This window comes from Hylobates moloch, unplaced genomic scaffold, assembly GCF_009828535.3.
Source record: "Hylobates moloch isolate HMO894 unplaced genomic scaffold, HMol_V3 SCAFFOLD_7, whole genome shotgun sequence".
Taxonomy (NCBI): Eukaryota; Metazoa; Chordata; class Mammalia; order Primates; family Hylobatidae; genus Hylobates; species Hylobates moloch.
The window spans coordinates 61049770-61067153 of record NW_026652282.1 but is presented as its reverse complement, the minus strand read 5'-3'; the positions used below and the strand labels follow the sequence as shown (position 1 = coordinate 61067153).

At 36.6% G+C, this 17384-nt stretch overlaps 1 pseudogene; it reads right to left on the bottom strand.

Annotated features, from left to right (window-relative positions):
* Positions 1-249: 249 nt before the first annotated feature.
* LOC116811810 (rab11 family-interacting protein 1-like) lies at positions 250-2796 on the bottom strand (annotated as a pseudogene).
* Between the last annotated feature and the right edge of the window lie 14588 nt (positions 2797-17384).

Below are 17384 nucleotides of genomic sequence, written 5' to 3'. Positions count from 1 at the left end.
GACTCAATGTCTTGAGGAGTTGGTGGACCCTGTCCTCCACCCAGGAAGTGCTGCCAAGGAAACCAGGGGACCTAGCAAAGACTCAGGAGAAAATGGCCAAAGGAATTCTGACATTCCATACCTGAATGAACTGTTTTCGTGAGTGCTTTGATCACCCAATCCCCTATCAAGGTGCTGAACAGCTGGCCAGCAGGAAATCTGCTGTTGCAAGAGCAGGGCTTTGACTAACTTCCCCTAACTGAGTAAAAAGTGATTCTCTTAATTTCTGTATTCTGTTTTTCATATCTCCAGTAGAAGGGTCCTGTGGATCTAAATAGAGCACATTTTAAGGCTAGAGAGTAGTAGAAGTTGATGTTTAGACAAGGCAGCTTGTTCAAAATCTGAAAGGCACACCCAGAAGCTTTCTCTAAACGTTTCGGCTCCCATTAAAAAAAAAGATTAAAAACAGGACCCAAGTCTGAGAAGTTGGGTACATTTACATGGTATCAAAAATTTAGCATCTGCAGCCAAAAGCCACAACTGTGCTACTCAAAAGCTGAGAAAGTACACGTATGTAACACAGCAACTATTGCATGGTCCTTTTCTTATTTAAAGCTTTCTCAGGTAAGCTTTAACAGTTGGAGGATACATATTGAAAAAAATCTCAGTATGAAAGAAAGAAAACCCCAGTGTTGAAATACATGAATACCTCCTGTGCCATCTGAATCTCTGGCTCAGGATCAGAACTTAGGATCATGTCTCTAGTGGCCATAAAATACTTATAATCTAGTTAAAGGCACAGTGGCATTTAAAAATAAAGTCTTGGGGACCCACGGTAAAAGATTCACTGTAATTATTAACCTGGCTTCAACTGGTAGAATTAACTCTTGCCAGATAACACGCGAGGGAGATGGTGATTCGGAACCTGCTAGCTGGTTACGAGGCATAGCGAGTCCTTTACCTCAAGAACAGGTGGAAACAAACTCACGGAAACATGCCCATGTTTAATTCTGGTGATTTACATCTTTCCCGCATTTTTTGCTAACCTGAGCCAGAATGTGGAGCGTGGGGGTTTCTTCCATGACTGGCAGGTTGTCAGTATAGTCTTCCAGCTCAGGATCCTGGAAATCCCTCTTATTATTATTTTCTTATTATTGTTTTCTTCTGTTTGAGGAGCAGCTGGATAAGCTCATTCTGGGTTAGCTGTGCATACGCAAAAGCAGAATCCGAGGGGTTTTCTTCATCGTGGTCTTGTTGATCAAGTTCTCACTGATGATGGTGGCAGTTCCCAAGCTAGAGATAGCAATCTTGGTGGCCATTGTGTTCATTGGCTTCACAGGATGAAGTCAAGGTCTGACAGCTCTGGTTTTTGGAGTCATCACAGAGAGAATTGGTGATTCTGTTCAGACTTGGATTCTGGGTCAGCTTTTGGTTCTGTGATCTGCACATCTTCAAAGGGGTTCAGGGAGTTACCCCTTCTGGAGACAATAGCTGCAATATCTTTCTCCAATCTTCTCGTAAGGTCTTTAAGAGGCCCTGAAGCATCCTACCCAGCTTGACCTCCATAAGCATGCCTTCCTTCTCCAGGATGGTAAGAGGGTTTTCACCTTCACTGTTCTTAGCCATGTCCTTCTTCCCCGTCACCCCAGAAAGCAAAGAAGACTCTCGTTATTCTGCTTCTTGCTCTCTTTGGTTTCTTTTGCAGCTTCCAAGTTTGCTGGAGCCGTGTTTTCTCTAATGTCCCCACAGAACAGTGGTTGGTAGGATGGCAGAGACATGGACTTCAGAGAGTTCTTGGTAGAAGGCTCAAAGAGCCACATGTCATGAGACATCCCACTTCCTTCCCCAGGTTACTTCCAAGACTGAGCAGCCAGGTTTTTGGTAGATGAGAACAAATGTTTCTTCCTGAAGCCCTGGGGCTTCAGGTAGGAAGAAGGACTGCTATACTTGTTCTCACCCTTGGCTTCTGGCTGCTCCAGTTAAACATGGTTCCCATTGATACAGACATTAGAGTGGGAAAGGACTTCATTCGTAGACCGAAGACCCCCAAGAAAGGAAACTCCTTCCATTTTGGGAAGGGTGACATTGATTTCGTTTAGCTGCTTAAGATATGTACTTGCTGTTGTCTTGTGAGACATGACATCTGAAGCTGAAGAGGAGTCCCTCTCATTGTTGTCATTGTCCCACCAGAACTGAAAGTCTCCCAGTTGAGGAAGCACTTTAGCTTTGAAGTCTGCAGGGCAATCATGGATCAGGAAATTTCTGCAAATTAGACTTGGAAAACAAGGTCTTGATCCTTCTTGTCTTTGGATGAAGACTAATCATCACTTTCGACTGAAGGTGTAGTGCTGGAGACTATGGTGGAGGCAGCATCTGATGCACTATCCATATTCTTCCCCTTGATCTTGTCTTTAGGTTTTCCTAATGGATTCCGTGGCTTGTCTTTGATGAAAAGATCAAACATACTGGCAGTCATGTTGTTTCTCATAAACTGGATGTCAACCTCAATTTCTCCTCTTTATCCTTCTCTCCTGGTTTGGATTTCAAGGTATACCACTGTATCTTCCTGCTCCCCTAGTCTGGGTGCAGGTCCTGCAGGTACACCTTGGCGAAGCCCAAGTACAGTAGCAGCAGCAGCTCAAAGGTGGCCTCCTCCTCTGACACTGAGGTGGCATACTTCTCCTTACCCACCTGAATCACTGAGTACATGTTACTTGTACCCTCAGGCCCTTGGTTCTTGGCCCCTGGCCCTATGCCTGCAACACTGTCACCTGCATGTGGATTGGGAGCCACATAGCCCCCGGACCTGCTAAGGCCATTAAGGACAGGATGATGATGCCTCAGCTGACTGACATGAGAAGATTGCCATGACCCATGGCCTCTACTGCTGTCCTACCAACAGAAAATTCATAATGTTGTGCAGGCATTACCACTACCTAGTTCCACAACATTGCCATCACCCCCAAAAGAAATCTTGCGTTCATTAAGCAGTCACCCCTATTTTCCCCCATCCCTGTCAACCACTGATTTATGTTCTATCTCTATGGATTCCTCTGTTCTGGATAATTCATGTAAATGGAATAATACAATAGATGCCTTTTATCGTGGGTTTCTTTCACTTAGGATGTTTTGTAGGGTAATCCATATAGCATGTATCAGGACTTCAATTTTTTTTTTTTTTTTTTTTTTTGTGAGATGGAGTTTCATTCTTCTTGCCCAGGCTGGAGTGCAGTGGTGCAGTCTGGGCTCACTGCAACCTCTGCCTCCTGGGTTCAAGCGATTCTCCTGTCTTGGCTTCCCAAATAGCCAGGATTACAGGCGCCTGGCACCATGCCCGGCTAATTTTTTTGTGTTTTTAGTAGAGACAGGGTTTCACCATGTTGGCCAGGCTGGTCTCAAACTCCTGACCTCAGGTCGTCTGCCTGCCTCAGCCTCCCAAAGTGCTGGGATTACAGGCATGAGCCACCATGCCCAGCCTTCATTCATTTTCATGGAGAAAAATATTTCATTGTATGAGTATACCACATTTTGTTTATCCATTTATCCATTGATTGGTTGTTTCTACTTTTTTTTAGCTATTATGAATAATATTGCTGTGAGCATTTGTGTACAAGGTTTTAGTGGACACAAGTTTTTATTTTTCTTGGGTATATATCTAGGAGTGGGATTGCTGGATCATATTGTAATTCTGTTCAACTTTTTGAAGAACTTCCCAACTGTTCTCCATGGTGGCTGTACCATTGTATATTCCTACCAGCAGTGTATGAAGTTACAAATTTCTCCACATCCTGAGAACCCTTTATTATTTTCTGTTTTTCTTTTTGATTATAGCCATCCTAGTAGGTGTAAAGTGGTATCTCATTGTGATTTTATTTTGCATTTCCCTAAATGATTAATGATATTGAGCATCTTTTCATGTGCTTCTTGGCCATTAGTATATCTTCTTTGAAGAAATGTCTATTCAAGTCTTTGGCAGTTTCTAAATGAGTTATTGTCTTTTTGTTGTTAGGTTGTAAGAGTTATAATCGGGATAACAGATCCTTATCAGATATGTAATTTGCACATATTTTCTCCCATTTTGTGGGTTGTCTTTTGTCTTTTTACTTTATTTTTTATTGCTTGTGTTTTCGTATCATTATTGATAATTCATTGTTAAATTAAAGGTCATGAAGAGTTACTCTTACTTTTTCTTCTATAATTTTTAGTTTTAGCTCTTGTATTCATGTCTGTAATCAATTGAAGTTAATTTTTAACATAGTGTGTGTTAGGAGTCCAGCTTCATTGTTTTGCATGTATCTATGCAATTGACCCAAAGTGATTTGTTGAAAAATATTATTTTCTGATGGTATGGTCCTGACACCCTTGTAGAAATTCAATTGAAGATATATGTATGAGTTTATTTCTGCAGTCTCAATTCTATTCTATTGGTCTAAATGTTTATCTTTATACCAGTACCAGCCTGTTTTGATTATTTTAATTTTGTAATAAAATAGACAAACATTTGGCAGATTCATCAAGACAAAAAGAAAAGTATATAGAAATAGTATTATGAAAGAAAAGGGGGAGCATATTGAAAAACACTGTAAAGATTAAAAAGATTAAGGGACAGTGTTAATGATTTATGCCAATAGGATTTGAAAGTTTAGAGAAAATAGACAAATTCCTAGCAAAATATAAATTATCAAAACCTACTCAAGAAAAAATAGAAATCTTATATAGTCCCAAGGTATTAAATATTCAATTCTTCCTAGAGACCCAAATATATGCTTTCTACCAGTAACTCACTGTAAATAAAAAGAAAGGGATAATATATTGTGCAAACTCTAGTCAAAAAAAAGTTGGAATGACAATATTAATATAAACAAAAGTGGACTTCAGAAGAAGCAATATTATCAGAGAGAAAGAGGGCACTGCTTGGCGAATTGCCCTCTGATAAAGACTTAACAATACCAGAAGTAAAATTGACAGAACTGCAAGGGGAAATTGACAAATCCACAATTATATTCGGAATTTCAATGCTTTACTCTATTTTTTTGTTTTGTTTTTATTTTTATTTTGGGGATGGAGTTTCGATCTTGTTGCCCAGGCTGGAGTACAATGGCACGATCTCAGCTCACTGCAACCTCCGCCTCCCAGGTTCAAGCGATTCTCCTGCCTCAGCCTGCTGAGTAGCTGGGATTACAGGCATGCGCCACCATGCCTGGCTAACTTTGTATTTTTAGTAGAGATGGAGTTTCACTGTGTTGGTCAGGCTGGTCTCGAACTCCTGACCTCAGGTGATCTGCCGGCCTCGGCCTCCCAAAGTGCTGGGATTACAGTACTCTTAATAATTAATAAAAAATTAGCTAAAAATTAATTTTAGCTAAAAAAACCAGCTAGAAAGTGAATAAGGATAGATCTGAATAACACTAGAATAAACTTGTCCTAATGGACATTTGTAGACCGCTATAACCAAAAGTGGTAGAATTCACAATTTTTGCAAGTACACATGGAATGTTCACCAAAATAAACCATATCCTGATTTATAAAATAAACTAACAAACTGGCTTCTCTCACTTAGCAATATGAATTTAAATTTCCCCCATATCTCTTCATGGCTTTATACCTCATTTCCTTTTACTGCTGAATAATGTTTCATTTTATGGATGGGCCATAAAATGTTTATCTGTGCACCTATTGAGGGACATCTTTGTTGCTTCCAAGTTTTGGCCAATATTAATAAAGCTGTTATAAACATTCATTTGCAGGTTTTTGTGTTATCATGAATTTCCATTCATTTGGTTAAATACCTAGGAATATAATTCCTAGATAGTATAGCAATTATATGTTTGGTTTTGTAGGAAACTGCAAACTGTCTTCCAAAGTGGCTGTATCATTTTGTATTTCCACTAACAGTGAATGGGAGTTCCTTATGCTAAACATCCTCTACAGCATTTGGTGTGGTCGGTGTTATAGATTTTGGTTATTCTTTCAGGTGCATAGTGGCATCTTATTGTTGTTTTAATTTGCAATTCCCTGATGATGTATGAGGGGACTTCAAAAATTCAGGGAAAAATTGAACAAAAAGGTAAAAGTAAAAAATATAAACTTCTTAACATAAGCTCCATCGAGTTCAAGATACTTTGTAAGCACTGATACCAGCCATTTGGTTCATCCCTAAGGAACTGAGGGTTCTGAAAATTTAATCAGGTCAATGAAGTCTTTTTTACGTTATGAACTGAAGAAAAATGTGTGCAATTTAAAGGTTTGTTAAGATTTTGATTATTGTTCTTTGGCCCTCCAGAAAACCAACTAGAAAAATTCCTTAAACATTCCAAAAGACTATTGCCATGACCTTTGTTCTTGACCAGTCCACTTTTGCTTTGACTGGACCACTTCCACTTCTTGGTAGCCATTGCTTTGATTGTGCTTTATCTTTAGGATCATACTGGTAAAGCCATGTTTTGTCTCCTGTTAAAATTCTTCAAGAAATTGCTACAGGATCTCGATCCTACTTGTTAAAATTTCCATTGAAAGCTCAGCTCTTGTCTGCAGCTGATCTGGGCACAACAGTTTTGGTACCCATTGAGTGGAAAGTTTGCTCAACTTTAATTTTTCAGTCAGAATAGTGTAAGCTAAGCCAATTTAGATACCTATGGTGTTGACTGTTGTTTGTGCTGTTAATTCTTGGTCTTCTTCAATTAGGGCATGGACATAATTTTTTTCAAGATTTTTTTCAAACGATGTGGAAGGCTTGCTGCTATGTGCTTCATCTTCAGCATCATCTCATCCCTTCTTAAAATGAGTTATCCATTTGCAAACTGCTGATTTCTTTTGGATAATCATCCCCATAAACTTCTCATAAAGCATCAATGATTTTATCATTCTTCCCCCAAGCTTCACACTAAATTTGATGTTTGTTTTTGCTTCAATTTTAGTAGAATTTATGTTGCTCTGACAGATGCTCTTTTCAAACTTACGTCTTACCTTTTCAGTGCCTCAAACTAGATCCTGTTCAGGCATGTTATAACAAGTTAGTATGAGCTTATTTTGGTATAAAAAAATTTGGACTCCATAATTTTTTCATAATATGCATTTTTCATTACCTTTTGGAAGACAGCTCATATCACCTTGAGCTTCTTTTCATATGCCTATTTTCCATATGTATATCTTCTTTGGTGAGGTGTCCTTTTCAGATGTTTGTACATTTAAAAATCAGTTATTACCCACTCCCACCACTTCTATTCAACATAGTACTGGAAGTACTATCAAGAGCAATTAGACAAGAAAAAGAAATTAAAGATATCTAAATTGGAAAGAAAGAAGTAAAATGATCTCTCTTTGCACATGATATGATCCTATGTGTAGAAAACTCCAAAGACTCCACCAAAAAAACTATTAGATCTAATAAATGAATTCAGTAAAGTTGCATGATATAAAATTAATATACAAAAATCCATGGCCATTTTATTCACAAATAACAACCTAGCTGAGAAATCAAGAAAACAATCCCATTTATGATAACATAAAACACTTAAGAATAAATTTGACCAAGAAGATGAAAGTGCGTCAGTATAGCCTGCACACTGAAAACCACAAAACATTGGTGAAATACATTGAAGAGGACACAAATAAATAAAAAGATATTCCATGCTCATAGATTGGAAGAATTAATGTTGTTAAAGTGTCTATACTACCTAAAGCAATATATAGATTCAATGCAATCCCTGTCAAAATCTCATCAGCATTCTTTACAGAAATAGAAAAAAATCATACAATTTCTGTAGATCCACAAAAGATTCTGAATAACCAAAGCAATTCTGAGAAAAAAAATCCTGGAGGCATCATACTTCCCAATTTAAATTTATATTACAAAATGAGAGTAATCAAAACAATATAGTATTGGCATAAGAGATACACAAGACAGTGACATAGCCAGAAATAAATCCAAACATATATGGTTAATGAATTTTTGACAAGAGCACCAAAAAGACAAAATGAGAAAAGGGTAGTCTCTTCAATAAATAGGTGCTGGAATTTCCACATGCAAAAGAATGAAATTAGACGCTTACGTTGCACCATACACAAAAATCAATCCAAAATGGATAAAAGATCTGAATGTAAGACCTGAAGCCATAAATCTCCTAGAAGAAAACATAAGGGAAAAGCTCCTTGACACTGGCTTTGGCAATGCTTCCTTGGATATCACACCAAAACCTCAGGCTACAAAAGCAACAATAAATAAATGAAATTATATAAATCTAAAAAACTTCTACACAGAACAAAAACAATCAACAAAATGAAAAGGCAATGTACAGATAAGGAGAAAGTGTTTGCAAACCATATATCAGGCAAGGGTTTAATATTCAGGATTTAGGAAGAACTCATACAACTCAATAGCAAGACAACATATAACCTGATTTAAAAAAATGGGGAAAGGACTTGAATAGACATTTCTTCAAAGATGACAGAAAATGACCAACAGGTATATGAAATGGTGCTCAATATCACCAATCATCAGGAAAATGCAAATCAAAACTACTTTGAGATACCACCTCATACCTGTTAGGATAGCTATTATCAAAAAGACAAGAGCTAACAGGTGTTGGTGAGGGTGTGGAGAAGAGGGAGCACTTGTACACTGTTAGTGGGAATGTCTTATAGATTGGTGCAGCCATTATGGAAGACAGTATGGAGGTTCCTAAGTAAATTAAAAATAGAACTACCATATGACCCAGCAATCCCTCTTCTGGGTATATCCCCAAAGGAAATGAGATTATCTCTGCACTCCCAAGTTTATTGCAGCACAATTCACAATAGTCAAGATACAGACACAAACTGGGTGTTCATCAATGGGCAAATGGATAAAGAAACTGTGATATAGAGAGATCAATAGATAGAAAATTAGAATATTATTTAGCCTTTAAAAAGAAGGCAGTCCTGTCATTTGCCAAAACATAGATAGACCTAGAAGACATTATGCTAAGTGAAATAAGCCAGACACAGAACGAAAAATATTGTGCGATCTCACTTATATGTGGAATCAAGAAAAAAAGGTTAAATATATAGAGATAGAGAATAAAACAGTAATTACTAAGGTCAGGATAAGGTGGAGGAAATGAGATGTAGGTCAAAGGATGCAAAGTAGTAAATATGCAGGATGAACAAGTGAAAAGATCAAAGATCAAATGTACAACATGAGGACTATAGTTAATACATATTGTATATTGTGTTCAGGATTTTTTGCTAAATGAGTAGATTATACCTGCTCTTGCCAATGGGGGAATAATCAGTAACTGTGAGATGATGGGTATGTTCATTGTTCCACTATAGTTTTACTATATATATGTTTCATATAACATTGTGTTGTATACCTTAATATAGACAATAAAATTTATTTAAAACATAAAAAACCAGGTTTATTTTCTTATTGTTGAGTTTAAAGAGTTCTTTGTATATTTTGGATAAAAGTTCTCTATCAGAATGTCCTTTGCTAATATTTTATCTCAGTCTGTAGCTTATCTTCTCATTCTTTTTATAGTGTCACAGGGTAGAAATTTTTAATTTTAATGAAGTCTAGTTTATCTATTCTTTCTTGCATTGGTTGTACTTTTGGTATTGCATCTAGAAAGTCATTGCTAAACCCTAGGTCAACCAGATTTTCTCCTATACTATTTTACAGGAGTTTTATAGTTTTTCATTTTACACTTAGGTCTATGGTCCATTTTAAGAACATTTTTATGAAGGGTGTAAGGTCTGTGTCTAGCTCCCATTCAAGGCTTATTATATCTCACCTGGAGTGTCAGGCTGCCAGCATTTCTTATCCCCTCCAATTCCAACTTGAATTGACTAAATTCCTGGTGAGTGTAGCCAAGAGTCATGCCTCCAGGCTTCAGGTCAGCACTTGATGGTACCTCCAGGCCAGTACACCCAGGACCCAGCTCCAGGATAACCTTGGCAGTCTCAGGCACCAGGCCAGCACCCACAGCCCTAGGACGAAGACATGACCTTAAGTACCCAGCTTCTAGGCCTGCCCCACTGCCAGGCCAGGCCCCATAGCCCCAGACTCCAGGCAGATACCCATGGACCTAGTTTCCAGGCCCTCCTCTGCACCAGACCAACACCTCTAGACCCTAGCTCCAGGCTAGCCTTTACTAACCTAGGAACCAGTCTGCCACAGTGCCAGGCTAGCCACCACATCTCCAGACTCCAAGCCAGCATCTGCAGACCCAGGCTCCAGGCCTGCTCTAGCACCAGGCTGGCCCCCGAAGCTCCAGGCTTCAGGCTTACTGCAGTGCTAGGGTGGCACCAACAGGCACGAGCACCAAGCCTGCTCCTGCAGCCTCAGGGTCCAGGCTGGGCCCTGGAGACTCAAGCTTCAGGCCCAACCCAGACTCCAGATTGGCCCAGTACCAGACTGGGATTGGCCCAGTACCACATGGGCCCAGGCTTCAGGCACCCCCCCGCCATACCATTGCCTGGTCTGCCTCTTCAGCCCCAGACTCCAGGCCAACACTTGTGGACCTAGCCTCCAGTCTCACTCCAGCACCAGGTTGGTGTGCATAGACCCAAACTCGAGGCCACCCCTGACAGTCCAGCAGAATCAGGATCCAGGCCTGCCCCAGGAATCTCAGTAACCATAACGGTATGAATCTAGAAATCAATAACAAGAAAAATTGGAGAATTCACAAATATGTGGAAATTAAACAACATGCTCCTGAACAAAGAGTCAAGAAGAAATGAAAAGGAATTGAAAAATATCTTGGGACAAAAGAAAGTGGAAACAACACGCCAAATTTATGGGATGCAGCAAAAGCAGTTCTAAGAGGGGACTTTATAGCAATAAATGCCTACATCAAAAAAGAAAAAGGACTTAAAAATCCAAACTAACATTATACCTCAAGGAACTCTAAAAAAGACCAGCCTAAACTGAAAGCTGGCAGAAAGGGAATAAAGGTCAGAGCAGGAATAAAAATGAATAGAGACTAGAAAAACAACAGAAAGGATAAGCAAAACTAAGAGTTAGTATTTTGAAAAGATAAGCAAAATTGACAAACTTTTAGCTTGACTAAGAAAAAGAGAGAAGACTGAAATGAATAAAATCATAAATGAAAGAGAAGACATTACAACTGATACTACAGAAATACAAAGAGTCATAAGAAACTATGAGCAATTATATTCCCCAAAAAATTGATAACCTAGAAAAATGGATACATTCCTAAAAACATACAGCCTACCGACACTGAATCATGAAGAAACAGAAAATCTGTATAGACCAATAACAAATAAGTATATTAAATGATTAATCCAAAACTCCCAACATAGAAAAGCCCAGGACCTGATGACCTCATTGCTGAATTATACCAAACATTTAAGGAAGAACTAATACCAATCCTTCTCAAAATATTCCACAAAATTGAGGAGGAGGGAATACATTCAAACTCATTTTGAGGCCAGCATTACTCGGATACCAAAGCCAGACAAGACACTACAAGGAAAGAAAACTGCAGACCAATATTCCTGATGAACATAGATGCAAAATCCTCAACAAAATGCTGGCAAACTCAATTCAACAACGCATTAATGGGTCATTCACCATGACCAAATGGTATTTATCCCAGGGAGGAAAGAATGGTTCAACATATGCAGATTAATAAATATGGTACATCACATTAATAGGATAAAAGACAAAAGCCAATTGATCATCTTAATAGGTGCAGAAGCACTTGACAAAACATACTTTTATAATAAAAAGCCTCAACAAATTATGTATAGAAGGAATGTATGTCAACATAATAAAAGCCATTTATATATAACAGCCCACAGCTGACATCATACTCAATGGGAAAAAGCTAAAATCTTTTTCTCTGTGATCAGGAACTAGACAAAGATGCCCACTCACTTCTGTTCAATAGAATACTGGAATTCCTAGCAAGAGCAGTTAGTGAAGATGAAATAAAAGGCTTCTATTTCAGAAAGGAACAAGTGAAGTTATTTCTGTTTGCTGATAACATGATCTTGTTAGAAAACTATAAAGGCTCCACAAAAGAACAATTGGACCTAATAAACATCTTCTGAAAATTTACAGTATACAAAATTAAGATGCGAAATCTGAAGTGTTTCTATACACTAACAATAAATTTCTGAAAAAGAAATCAACAAAACAATCTCATTTACAATAGCTATAAAACTAAAACTCTGAGGAATAAATTTAACCATGAAGGTGAGAGATCTGTACAGTAAAAAGTATAAAACACTGATGAAAGAAACTAAAGAAAATGAGAATAACTAGAAATGTATCTCGTGTCTGTAAGTTGTAAGAATTAATATTGTTAAAATGCCCATATTAATCAAAGCAATCTACAGATTTTATGCCATCCATATCAAAACTTCAATGACATTTTTCACAGAAATAGAACAACCCAACAATTTGTATGGAGCTATAGAAGATGCTGAATAGCCAAAGTAATCTTGAGCAAAAAGAATAAAGCTGGAGGCATCACATTTCCTGATTTTAAAATCTACTATAAAGTTATAGTAGTCAAAACAACTTGATACTAGCATAAAAACAGACAAATAGACTAATGGAACAGAACAGAGAGCCCAGAAATAAATCCACACATTTACAGTCAATTGATGTTTGACAAAGGTGCCAAGAACGCACAATGGGGAAAGGACAGTCTCTTTGATAAACGGTGTTGGGACAACCGGATATACATACACAGAAGAATAAAGAAGAATAAAATTAGATCCTTATTTCACACTATATACAAAATATCAACTCAAAATGGATAAAAGACTTAAATGTAAAACCTGAAACTGTAAAATTACGAGAAGAAAACATAGGGCAAAATTCCATGTCACTAGTGTGGGCAATGATTTGTTGGCTATAACCCCAAAAGCACAGGTAACAAAACCAAAAATGGACAAATGCTATTACAACAAATTAAAAAGCTTATGCACAGCAAAGGAAACAAAGTGAAGAGACAACCCATAAAATGGGAGAAAATATTTGTAATCCACACATCTGATAAAAAGTTAATATACAAAATATATAAGGAACTCAAAGAACTCAATAGCAAGAAAACAAGTAACCCAATTAAACAATGGACAAAAAGACCTAAGTTGTTATTTTCAAAAGAAGACATACAAATGGCCATTAGATATATGAAAAAAAAATGCTCAACATTCCTAATCATCAGGGAAATGAAAATTAAAAACCACCATATCACATCACACCCGTAGAGTGAGCTAGTATCAAAAAGGGGAAAGATGGTCAGTGTTGGGCAGAATGAAAAGAAAAGGGAACCATTGTACACTGTTGGTGGCAAAGTAAATCAATACCACTATTATCAAAAACAGAGGTTCTTCAAAAAAATTACCATATGATCCAGCAATTCGACTTCTAGGTAAATATCCAAAGAAAATGTAATCAGTATTTCAAGAGATATCTGCACTCCCATATTATTTACATTATTCACCACAGCTAAAATATGAATTCAACCTAAATGTCCATTGACAAATGAATGGATAAAGAAACTGTGGTATATATACACATGGAATACTCTTTAGTCTTCAAAAAGGATATCCTGTCATTTGGGACAACATGGATGAACCCAGAGGATAATGTGTTATGTGAAATAAGCCAAGCACAGAAAGACAAAAACTCCATGATCTTATATGTGGAATCTAAAAATGATAGATTCACAGAAGCAGAGTGTAGACAGGAGCCCTGTTGGGGAAATGGGAGATAGAGGAGATATTTGTTAAAGGATAGAAAATTTTAGTTAGTTAGACAAGAGGAATAAGTTCAAGAATATTGTCTAACATGGTGACTATACTTACAACAATGCATTAATGATATATTTTGTACTTGAAATTTGCGTAGAGTAGATTTTAAGTGTTTTCACTGCAAACATAAATATCCAAGGTAATGCATATGTGAATTAGCTTGATTTAGCCACTTCACAATGTATACATACTTTAAGAAATCATGTTGTACACCATATATATATAATTTTTATTTGTAATTCAATAATAATAAACAAATTAAGCAGAAGAATGGAATCGAAGATTAGGTCAGAAATTAATATTACGTAAAAGAGAAAAACAACAGAGAAAATGAGGTAATCAAAAACTTGGTTCTTTTAAAAGATTAACAAAATTGATGAAACGAGCTACACAAATCGGGAAAAAAGGAGAATACTCAATTTACTAAAATAAAAATGAAAGAGTTGCCATTACTACCAACATTACAAAAACAAGAGAAATATAAGGAAATACTATCTACAATTATGTGACAACAAAATAGATAACATGTGAAATGGATAAGTTCATAGAAGAACACGAACTACTGAAACTAACTCAAGAAAAAATGTAAAATCTGAATGGACCTATAGAGAGTAAGGAGATGTAAATAAGCAATCGCTCAATTTCATAGAAAGAAAAGGCCAGAAACAGTAGACTTCACTGGTTAGTTCTATCCAATACTTAATAATATATACCAAATTTCTAAAACTCTTCCGAAAATTAGAAGAGGAGGGCACACTTCCCTACACATCCTGTGAGTACATTACTATTGAGATACCAAAACCAGACAATATTACAAGGAAAGAAAACTACATACTGATATTGCTTACGAGTATAGAAACAAAAATCCTCAGCAAAGTATTAACAAACCAAATTCAACAACATATAAAAAGAATTGTACAGCATGACCTAGTAAGATTTATCCTAGGAATGCAAGGTTGTTTCACATTTGAAAATCAGTTAATGTAATACACCATGTCAAAAGAATGAAAACAAAAACCAAATGATCATCTCAATAGAAGTAAAAACAGTTTGACAAAATCTAGCACTCTTTTATGATAAAAACACTCAACAAACTAGGAACAGAAGGAAACGTCCTCAAAGCTGACAAAGGGCATCTATGGAAAACCCACAGCTAACGTAACAGTTAATGATAAAAGCTTTCTCTCTAAGATCCAGAACAAGACACGGATGTTTGCCTTCACCACTTTTGTTCCACATTGTACTGAAGATTCCAGTCAGGGCAATTAGGCAAGAAAAAGAAATAAAAATCAACCCGATTTGAAAGGAAGTAAGACAATCTGTATTTGTAGATGACATAAATGTACGCATGAATATCCTAAGGAATCTACTACAAACTATTGGAAATAATTAACAATTTCAACACAGTGGCAGGAGACCAAATCAATATACAAAATCAATTGTATTTCTCTACAGCAGCAATGAGCAAAACAAAAATGAAATGAAAAGAATGATTTAATTTGCAATATCATGAAAAATAACAAAATCCTTAGGAATAAATGTAACAAAACAAGTGCAAAACCTATACTCTGAAAACAACATTGTTAAAACATTAAAGAAGTCTTAAATAAATAGAATGGCATTCCATAAAGACTTTATATAGTTAAAATGGCAATACCCCTTAAACTCATCTGCAGATTCAATCCTTATCAAACCCAGCAGACATTTTGTTTGTTTGTTTTGTTTGTTTTTATCTTTTTTTTTTTTATTATACTTTAAGTTCTGGGATACATGTGCAGAATGTGCAGGTTTGTTACATAGGTATACATGTGCCATGGTGGTTTGCTGCACCCATCAACCCGTCATCTACATTAGGTATTTCTCCTAATGCTATCCCTCCCCTTGCCCCCCAACTTCTGACAGGCCCCAGTGTGTAATGTTCCCTCCCTGTGTCCATGTGTTCTCATTGAGAGTTATAACTACATCCTAAAGAAGCACAGGGGACACCCAAATAATATTAGGGAAAGAAACCCATATATATATATGATCTTTGCTATATATATATACATATATATTTATATTTGCTTAGTGGTATACATATAACCTTTCTTAAATTCTTAAACCAGAATTGGAACATCCCATAATAGAGCCAAACTTTTATTGAGTGCTGTATGCCAGGTACTGTGTTAAGCACTTTCACATACCTTGGGAGCTTTATTCTCATAATTATCATAATGCAATGACCTGAGCATCAGCTGTGTGGAGTGACCTGCACCTTGACCATGATTCTGGGGGATGATGGATGAAAAATGCAAAGTATAAATATATACTTTTTAGGAAAATGCCTCTACTTCAACACAAAGGAATCTCTCCATTTCTATCCCTTTGAACCCCCAATGGAATCCTGTATCTTTTCTCTGAGCTACAATCTTGAAAGAAGATAGTTACTGTGCTGTGTTATAACATAAGAATGTAAATATTTTAAGCTGTCAGCGTTGTTTCCTCAGAATTTATCCAACATTATAAGCCAAAGGGTCTACATCAGTGTCTGAATCATTTAAAATTATTCAGTGTATTGAGAAGTGAGTAAAACGCTAGGTATTTCATGTTTACATCTGAAGGAGACCACATTAGTTCATCCCCTACCCCTTTTCTAAATGATGAAACTCATGAGATCTAGCAAAGACCAAGGACTAAAATAAGAAGCATATTGTGCACACCTCAACAGATTTTCATTTAAAAAGTTATTCTGTTTGATACAAACCTACTGTAGTTCATGAATTTACTATGTGTAATCATCAAGTCTTCACTTTTAAAAGAAAATATCCCTTGAATCTATTTTGTAAAGTTTTTAAACATCTACTTGAGCATTTGCATTAGCAGTATTAATCAACCTGAGAATCAGAAAAAAAAAGTTGCAAATATATTTGCCTTTGGCATGAGGACAAGTAATTGGTGCAGTCCAGCTCTAAAAGTACAACTCTAAGTAATAATGTAATGCTTGGTCTGCCTCTGCTACATTGTGATTCACATATTGCTTCCCTATCCACAAATTTGTATTTGATTTAGCATATAAAAGAGGGAAAAAAGCAATAAAAAGACAAATATGTGGTTTATTTACATATACTTTGCTTCTTTCCAAGTTCAGAACTGTGAAAATAGGCAAATATCTTATCCCATTGAGGCACTATAATTAAGAGATGCCTAACAAAATTACTCATAAAATATACTTTAATTGGGTTCAAAGAGAGTTAATTTAAAATATAAAAATCAAAGAGAGTACCAGTTGATGAGTTTCCACTCCTTTCTGTAAATAGCATTAACTGTTCTAGAAACTTCCAAATGTTAATCTGATAGTGCAAGACAGTTAATTATAACTTAAAATATTTATAGACACAGGAAGCACAGGTACTATATTCACATTAATTCACATATGTAATCTCTATCATTAAATAACTTCTATAAAATCTCAAGTTTCTAATTAGCATTTGTGGTGTTAAAAAAAGGCAATTGGTAGCTGGGTTCTTTTCAGTGAAGACACGATCAACTAGCAGAGTTAAGATGCTAGTCCACCTTACATGCATTTTAGGATCTAATGTATTAGTGCAGAGGTACTTGCAACAGGATGCATGAATCCTGCCTATAAGGCTTTGTGG